This window comes from Heliangelus exortis, chromosome 7 (assembly GCF_036169615.1).
Source record: "Heliangelus exortis chromosome 7, bHelExo1.hap1, whole genome shotgun sequence".
Classification (NCBI taxonomy): Eukaryota; Metazoa; Chordata; class Aves; order Apodiformes; family Trochilidae; genus Heliangelus; species Heliangelus exortis.
The window spans coordinates 34,162,630-34,171,985 of record NC_092428.1 but is presented as its reverse complement, the minus strand read 5'-3'; the positions used below and the strand labels follow the sequence as shown (position 1 = coordinate 34,171,985).

The window sequence follows — 9,356 nt, the reverse complement described above, 5'->3', positions numbered from 1 at the left end:
CACAAACCAAAAGCAATGCTTTTCCTTTGGGCTCTCTGTCACTTCAGTCTGGCAAAACACCAGATCCCCAAAGATAGCATCATGTAAGATAACAAATTTCTATTGATTAAAACCAGACATAAATATTCTATTTTCTTTAATTTCCTGCCATAATCCCAGTGTGTGTTGTTCACCCCAGCAGGAGGGCCATATGCCTGCTCCATAATTTCCCCTAAAGCACAGACATTATGTAGTGATTTTCAGACCAAATGAAACTAAAATCTTGAAATCATTCTGGCAACCTGCAATGTTCTGGGAACTGAAATGGTTGAGCCTAAAGGCAATGTAAGGGTTCCATTTATTGTCTGTAAAGAGAACAGAAGGATAGGAAATGAAGGAAATTAAGTCCTTCTTTTCAAGGCAAAGACACAGAAAGATGATGGATTCTGCTGATATTCTCTACATCCTTTGTTCAATGTTCTACCCAATTCCTGGGTTTGTTAAAACCCAATGGATCCAAGCACTTCTACATCTGCCTTCCTAGTGCAGCTGGGAGCTGAATAACATGCAGCATCTCACACAGCCTCCCACACAACCATGGGAAAAAGATACATATATATTTTAGGAAAGCTTTGGAGAAATTTTATGTTCATGATTTTTCTCCAGATTAGCTTTTCCAAATGAGGAGAAATAACTCCATTGGACAACTTGCCCTGATTCTGAGGGATTTGGTGGTCCCTGGGATACAGAAAGGGAATATCAATCTGGACACACAGGCTTCTTTGTTCTGTTCTCCTATAAAAAGCACAATAGTTTAAAACCCAAAGACACATTTTGGCAGCCAATGCACTGCCTGCTCCTCACATATCCCTGGTCCTCACAGCCCAAGATGGACTGAAGGCTATTTCAAAGTTGCCCAAGTTTGGACAACACTTCACAAATACTATCACAATTTCTCCTGCTTGTATTACTTCTATACTCTCACTCGATATTAAAGTACAGGATTTTGTTGAAAATGTGTTACTTTTAAAGCCTTAACCTAGCATTAGAATCAGTGTGGACATATTTTTAAAATCCTGCAAGTAGCATTTGATTAGCAGCAGCAATGTACTTGTGCTGTAGGAAACCTTCCATGGATCTATAGCAACAAATGTGTTTTTACACAGGCTGCAAACTTCCTTCAGTGTTAATTTTGGTTATATTCTGGGAATGATCAGGAACTAATGGTCTATGAACTGAATAAATAAGTCTGGGTTTGCTGTGAACAAATAACAGATCCCATCATCCCCATCCCAGTTTCAATGCAGCCTCTCGAGAGCCATCAGGGTTGGGAGATCCTGGGAACACTGAGATCCTGCAATCTTTCCATCTGCTCACTCTGAGCTGTTCCAAGCCCCATCCCAACCTGTCCTGATACACCTGAGAGCCCAGACCTCCTTCCCAGGAGCTGAAGCACTGCCTGTGTTACAGCTTTATGAATTTCTGGAGATGTCCTTGCACTGAAGTTCTGGGATGGGAACACGGATGAGTCTGTCCACGTGCTCGTTCACTTTTAGGAGCAAGCTAAAGCCATTAATCTTTGCTGAACTCCCAGGTTTATTGCCATCCTCAGCCACACAGAAGGCAGGCAATCAGGCAGACAATTTCCCTGCAATCACTTCACAATTCTTTTAATTTCTCCTCTGAGTCCGAGCGATTCAACCTGCTTCACTTCCCTGCTCACCTGCAAAAGTTTGTCTCCCAAATAATTTATTGCTTGTGTGAAAAAAGGTCAAAATACTAAATCACTGCTCAAAAATAACAGCCTCCTAGATAGGTTTAAAATAATTCTCTAATTAAAGTGGAGAAACTGAGAGAGTATCTTAAAAACCCATCAGGATTTTTATACTGTGCTATATAGATATAATTACTGCCCATTTTAATGTGCCCTGAAAGTGATGATCAAGTCTTAAATGACTGAAGTTAAATTTCAATTAAATCTGATGCAGGGAATGCCAAAAACCAGGCAGCTTATTACAACGTGTAATTTGAGAGCACAGAGCATCTAGAGGTGCTGGGTTGGTGTTAGCAACAATAATGTTGTTTCACCTGAGAACTGACAGGCTCGGGGCTCCCCAAAAACAAGGAAACCAAAAACCAGGGAAAACCAACCAGGAGCCTGCAGAATGATGACCACAGCAATCTTAAACCCAAATCTATTTACTCCTGCCCACTGCTTTGTCTGGGGGACATGGATGGGCTCCCCAGAACCACTGCAGCAAGTTGGAAATGATGTATGAAATGAAAAGAAATGAAAATAAATGAAAATAAATGAAAAGAAATGAAAAGAAATGAAAACCCCTCACTCACCCAACGTGAGGTGTGCACACAGAGCCTGGGGAAAATGCTTTGTGTGGAGGTTCCACAGCAGCACCACTGAGAAATGAAATGAAATGGTTTTCTGAACTTTAGGAAACCCTCAAAAATTTAGTAACTCTTTCTGATATGAACAACCAATCTTTTGAGCTCTCTCTCTCTTCTTTTTTCTTTTTTTTTTTTTTTTTTTTTTTCTTTCTTTTTTCTTGTTCCAGGAGATCTGGTCTCCCCTGTTTCACTTTCATTTCCACAGACAGATGGAGAACAATTAATGCTGCTGCAGCACTGACAGTATTTCACTTCCTTCTGCCTTTCCTTCTCCATAATTAATTCACCCAGTGCAGCCTGCCACTTCATAATTAATCAATTAGGTAAAAAGCCTTGCCTGTTAGATTAAATACATGGGGATATTTGATACTTGTCCTCACTTTAAGCTGGCACTTTGTGGGCTGTCACAGTTACCCAGGACTCACTTCCAGGCTCTGTGCAAAGGTTTCCTTTGGGTTTTATGGGGCTGAGGTTTGTTCTCCTGCTTCCCACAGACCATTCCCCCTTTCTCACCCAGCAGGATGCAGGGCTGATCCAACCACTCATGTCCAAGCCTCCTGATTTCCTGGGAGCAGAAGAAATAATAACAAGTGCAGGTAAGACCCAAGCACCAAAATCAGTGGCCCAGAAAGATAATTTTGACCTTACTTTCTCCATGCAGACCTCATGTTTGATGACACCCCAAAAAAGCCTCATACAAAGCATGTGCTACATGGTATCAGTTGTAATGACTGTGTTACAGTACATAATAATATGGAATATATACGTATACAGAAGCAGCCAAGGGAAACCACCCAGACCTCTAACCCAGTAACCCCAGTCAGTCCCAGCAGCTCCTCAGCAGCTCTTTGCTGGGACAGGCTCTTTGTAATTCAGTGAAAAGCCCTCACTTTGCAGGGACACTGCCAGTACCAAATTCTTCAAAAGAGGTGAAAATGCTGAGATGTTTACATTCACAATTTAAGCCAAATAATCCTGAGCATTTGCTGCATTTTCTCATCACTTCCCTTGGTGCCACTCAGCACCAGCTTCTCGGGTGATGCAGCTCCAGTGGGGACTCAGTTGCAGCCCTTTGAACAACAATGAATTCTCAGCTCCCCTCTCAAAAAAATTCCAAAATCTTGCCTCATACCTCCCAGAGGAGCAGTAGGAAAAGAGCCCTTTCCTCCAGGCCTTGACTGAAGGGTTTTTTCCCAGCCCACAGCAACCCTTCCACCTCTGAGACAGGAGAAGCCAAGAAATATTTTCTTTTTTTTTTTATAGCTCTATCTTATGAAAATAACACAATTCTTTAAATTAATAGCATTGAAGAACTGTTCCAGAAAATGAAAATAAAAATAAAACCGTGAGCAGTAAATTACTGCCCCAAGCTTATCTTCAGGAAACAGAGCACCAGCACTGCTGAAAGCCACACACATAATCCTTTCATTGGGATGTTTTCAAAATGTTTCCCTCTGTAATGTGCCAGTGTCCTACACGAGTTCCACTCAGCTCTCCTGGATGCTCAGAGGCTGATGGAACTAACACCAGTGGTTTGTTTGCCTGACTCCAAAGCAAACATTAACAAGGTCCCAAACAACCCTATAGATGTCAAATAGGAATTAAACCAACCATAGGAATTAAAACCAACCCCACCTCTGTTTGTTATCCCAGCCCAGCAGGTTGGGCAGTGCTGAGCAGGGGCTGGGGTGGAGGTCAGCATCACCCTGAGGTTGTTGCCAATTTCCAGCCTGTTCAGGGTCACCTGTTAGGTAAGACACATTTATCTCAAAATATAAATATTTTGGGTTTGCTTTGGTTTTTTTTTGCCATGCTCCATCCCTAGCAGAAAGGCTGCTGGCTGCTCACTGCTGAGTTTACAGCATTTGGGTGAGCAAACAACAACACAGAGCATCATTATCCACTGCCTCTGCTGAAGGGAGGGTTTGCCAGTGCCATGATTTCCCATTATGCTGCAATGAAGGAGGCAATTTGAGCTTTTCCTCTCGTGCTTCACTTATGTGAGCCTTTGGTTTCACTTGAAAGTGATTTGGGGAAAACCTGTATCTAGACAATATTCTTTGAGATAATAAATTAAGCTCCTAAATTAGCTTGTCTCTATGGAAACAGCCAAAAGAGAAATAATAAATTTAAAAAGCAATTTTCTTTATGATGTGATGATTTAGCAAGGATTTTATTCTGCCACATAAATTACAGACTGCTGGCTTGATAAGTTATCACAATAAACATTTGAGAATCAACCTTTTGATCTGCATTTCTCCAACCAATTGGCTGACCATTGTTAGAAATATTCATCAGGTGATTTGAATCCTTTCATCCCTGAGGAGGTTTGGCACAGGGTTCAAAGCCTTAATTAGAAACCTTACTGTCTTCCATACCTCACAGCACCAGGTAAGGTGAGGGGGTAGAAACCTGTGTTTGGAAACTGGTCTTGAAACTAAAATTCTGTCCTGAAGAAAAACCTAGGGAGTAAAAATATTTCTAGTTTCCCCTATGTTTATTTCATTTATAATTACTCAGAATTAATGGCAAGCTCTGGGGTTTAGGCTGCATCCTCTCCTGATGCTGCTTTAGCTCCAGACCTGGGCCACCACCACTCTCCAGTTGCCTTGGCAACTTCTCAAGGGTCCGGGGGGGTTTTCCCTTCCCTTTCTCCATCTCTCTCCTTTCAGGCTCTCACTTTCATTTCCATCAACCAAGTGTAAACTTTGAAGTTCCAGGGCAAAGGAGGGAAGTGCTTCAAAGGCATGTCCAGGGTTTGGATTGAGGAGGGATGCCCAGAGCAGAGGGATCCCTGGGGATGAGCTGGGGCAGTGAGGAACTCAGGGCTGGGCAGTTCCTCAGAGAAACCACCCCTCCTCAGGGCAGGCTACAAGGGCAAAACTGTCAAACCATGGAGTATCTGCAAGTTAAAATCATTTCTGTTACCTCCCAGTAGCTCTGCTGCCACCACTCCCCACCCTGCCATCCCTGTCTCTCCCCATTCCCCCACCTCCTTCCCCTTCAGCTTCCACCTCCCTTTTTATTCTCCCTCTCCACCTCTCTTTGCTTGAGTCTTTCCCTTGGTTTTTTTCATCTACAGATAAATAATACCAGGCCTACCCCAGTTCCACTAAAAATAAAAAAAAAGAGGAGAATTTTGTTATATATAAAGAAATATTTTTACCTTTTTAATTTGTAGCTCAATTTTCTGCCCCTCATATATTCCCATGTGTCTTCCTCGTTGTAAAATATTTCTTGTGGAGGTTGCTTTCATTTTCTCAGCTTCTTATGCTATATTTCTTATCAATTAGATAATAAATAAAGTTTCTGGCAGTGTTATTTAAATGGCGTTTGCTCTCATGGTGATTCCTGAAGAAAGGAACCCAAGTTACCCCCCCTGAGCAGCACTGGGCACTCCCTCTGGCTGGAGATCCAAGGGATGGGCTCAGAATTTCTGACTGTATCCCTAGGGAAAATGTGAGGAACTGGAATGGATAACATGAAGATCCTGTTTAACAGAGACTTCCTCAGCAAAGTCTGGGATTTGCCTCAGGATTAAGCACAGCATCTTCACAACCTTTTCCCCAAACCCCCTCCTTTTTCCTGTTGGCAGCCACACCAAACTCTCCTGAAGTCAAATAAAAAGCAGTTGTGTTAGGAAGGTGATGTCACCCCACCCATCACCAGAAACCAATGTGACCCATGTCTCTCCCTGACTACTTTTGCCTTTTCCTTCAGAGGAACCTCTGAGCAGATGCACCCTGATGCCCAGATGTTCTGTCCCACAACCTCTGTGGCTGTAACTTGGTTCTGTCCCTTTCTTTTCTCCCCAGCTGCAAACACCTGGGACAATCCCTGAGCCTCACAGGGGGAAGCTGCTGATGTGGAGCCTTCTCAAGACCAAGAGCAATTTGCTGTAGAAATTTCTTTTCCCCACCTTTTCAGGAGGCCAGGTTGTGAGAATCATCCCTGGGCTGCTCTGCTGGGGGGGTCTCTGCTCCCAGAGACAAGTGCAGTGGTACCAGTTCCCAGGTGGGAAGGTCTGAATGTGTTTGGAGAGCTGGAAAAAAGGAGGAGGTTAAACAGGGAGAGCTGATGGGAAAACACCAGGACCCACGGTGGGTTTTTTTCCCACCAAAAAAACCCACAAAAACTGAACAAAAACCAAACCAAAAATACCCCAACACCCACCCTTGGCACGTTCAGGACTCGCTGCACTGCACTGAAGCTGCCACTTAAAGGAAAATGAGTTTAGTAAAAGCAATATATAAAATTAACGAATGGCTATCAGAGCAACTGATGTAAAATATCACCTGAAGGAATAAAATCTTTATCATCCTTTTAGTGGTTTTATTCACTGGAATTATGCAGCTGCTAAGAGGTTCATGAGAAATAATTTTATTTACTTCAGGGCATTTTTATCACAGCTCTTGCCCCCAGAGAAGTTCTCTGCTCCCTGTATGAGACCCCTGGTTAACCCAGCCCTGAAGCTCCAACCTCTTCCTCCACGACCACCCTGGCTCTTCCCTCTCCACACAATCCCAGCCCTTTCCCAGTGTTTTGTTGCCATTCCAGGGACCCTTCCAACCACACCATCTCCTGTCTTCCACCAGCTCCCACCTTGGTTTTGTTGCCCTTTCAGGCAACTATGGGATAACTTTATCCCACATCACAAAACTGCCCTTGCTTCTGGGCTTCATAAGGCCTTTGATTATCCTTTTTCCTAACACATGCTCAGTTCATAATTAGGCCTTATTTAAGAACTAAAGAGGTAATAAACCCTAGAAAAATCAATCAACCAAGGCAATTACTGCTTATATATCTCCCCTAAAAAGAAGGAAAGAAACATACCTACAAGGGAAATCAGTCATACTGTTCAAATGGGAAGTTTTCAGATACTGCAATGACAAGAAAAATATGAGGAGAATTATAAAAAGACTTGAAGACAAAACAATGAAAGGATCATTTGCTTAATTCCATCATTACCAGAGGCAGGTGTCCTCGGGTTTAATCAGAATATCAATTTGAGGTTTGGTCTTTTTGTTATTGCAAGTGGGGAAAAAAGACAATAAATAGAACATTTCTCTGTGCTCTTGTAGTTTTGACAGTCTGCCAGCTTTGTTTCCAGCACCCAGCATCAGTAACTCTGTGCACCACCAGCTGAAGCTCTGCCCATGGGATTTCTGCTGGCTCAGGGAACCATCAACATCTCCTGAAGCTCTGGTTGGTTTTGGTGTAGGTCCCCAACAAGTTATTGTTTTCTTTAACTCCCATTTTTCCAAGGTTACATTAACTCTTGACTTTGAAAAAAAACGAAGTTTTGCAGCTCGGAGTTCTAAAATGTTTCATGAACACTAAAAACCAAATTCCTAGTGAAATCCTGGATTCTCACGTGGAGGAAAACCTGAGCATCCATGTCAGCTTGTGCCAGGGTTTGGGCTTCAAAATTTGGAGTATCCTTTTGTTTTAAGGACTTTCCTCCCACAGGAATCAGGATACAGAGGAGCTGCCCCTGCCCCTGATGGGCAGCAGGGACCAACTGGCCCAGGGGTGCCTCAGGGCTGCTGGGCTTTGGGAAGTGCACAGTTCCAGGGCAGACTTAGTTTGGTGTTTCTCTTTCACAATTCCACACTAAGTGAGTGGATTTCCATCTGTCTGCCCAATTTTCCACCTGCTGGCACTGAGTTCTGACAGCACACTTGATGGAAATCATCTGCATCGCTGGGAAACTTCAAAGAAAAATGTTTCCAGAGGTGATCAGGCACCACAGCTGAGGATTAAGAAAATTAAGAGAACATTGCCTGGACACCTAATCTATCACTTGCTTCAGTGCTGCCTTTCTCCTGCCAGCTCTGCTCAGGAGGGAAAAGGCTGCAAAGACACCAGAATTTTCTACAGGGGCAGGAATTACCTCTTACTGCTGATGTCAGGAGCTCTTCCACTCCCTGCGAGTGCCTCTGGGTCCCAGCAGGAGAACTGGAGATGCTGGAAGGCCCATTACCTGCAGCTACTCACTAAGCTTCCATTTTTTTTATTTTTTTTTGATGTCACCAACTGCTTTGATGACTTTTTTGAGGCTCATCTCTTCCTTCCAGCCCCCAGAGAGCTCATCATCAGCCATTTCCTCAGTTCTGCTGCTGCAACAGCCCAACCCCTGCATGGCAGAAGTCAGGGAGAAAAAAATTATTTCAGACACTGAAATCCTCCTCTTGCCTGGGGGATAGAGGAGCTGCTCCTGTTGTCTCCAACATGAGACTCCAGAGAGCAAGGTGCTGGTGCCACAGGTGCCAGAGGACTTTTCTCACCAGAAGAAGGCAAATCTAAAGGGCTCTGAGGTCACAATCTTTTCTCCTACTCTGACTCACTTGTTTCTCACTTAAAACATAGTTCAGGTTCTTGAAGCAGATCCCTCAGCACCTTCACCCCCAGGAGCTCCAGACTGAAACAGTCCTGGCATCAATTGCCATACTGTTTGTTTTTTTTTTCCCTTCCAATGGCATCTTTTGCCCTAAGAAGCTGAAGATGACAGATTTTTAACCCAGACCACCATGCTGAAGTTCAGAGCATGAAGATGACTTGGCCTGTGCATGGACCAGGTTCCTGTCTGGTTCCTCTGTGTCTCTCAGTGAGACACAAGTGTAAGGGCTGAGCTGGGGACAGGGCAAACCCTTGGTAAATATTCTCCCATCAGGAGCAGACCCTGGATCCAGCTCCAGCTGGACAAGCCCTGGACAAGCCCGAGGGTGCTGCCCATCCCACAGCACCCCAGATGTTTCCTCTCCCTGTGATGCCACAGGCAACACCAGAGCACTTCCACCACAGACACATCAGCTGCCCACCCACTACACAACATGGGAGAAGATTTCCAGGCACATTTCCAGGGCATAAACAACTTCTGTGGCTCAGGATTCCGGGACTGAGGTCCCAGTTTCTGCTTTTTCAGGTCTCTGGTCTCTAACCCACGACCAGGATGCTCCTGTGCTTCAGTACAG

General features: G+C 44.0%; 1 long non-coding RNA gene across 1 annotated transcript; it reads right to left on the bottom strand.

Moving 5' to 3' along the window:
• Window positions 1-6,204: 6,204 nt before the first annotated feature.
• LOC139798077 (uncharacterized) lies at window positions 6,205-8,564 on the bottom strand. Its single transcript, XR_011726711.1, has 3 exons — window positions 8,276-8,564; window positions 7,216-7,262; window positions 6,205-6,424 (listed from the first exon to the last, which is right to left on the bottom strand). It is a non-coding gene; the product is annotated as an uncharacterized lncRNA (long non-coding RNA).
• Window positions 8,565-9,356: the final 792 nt, after the last annotated feature.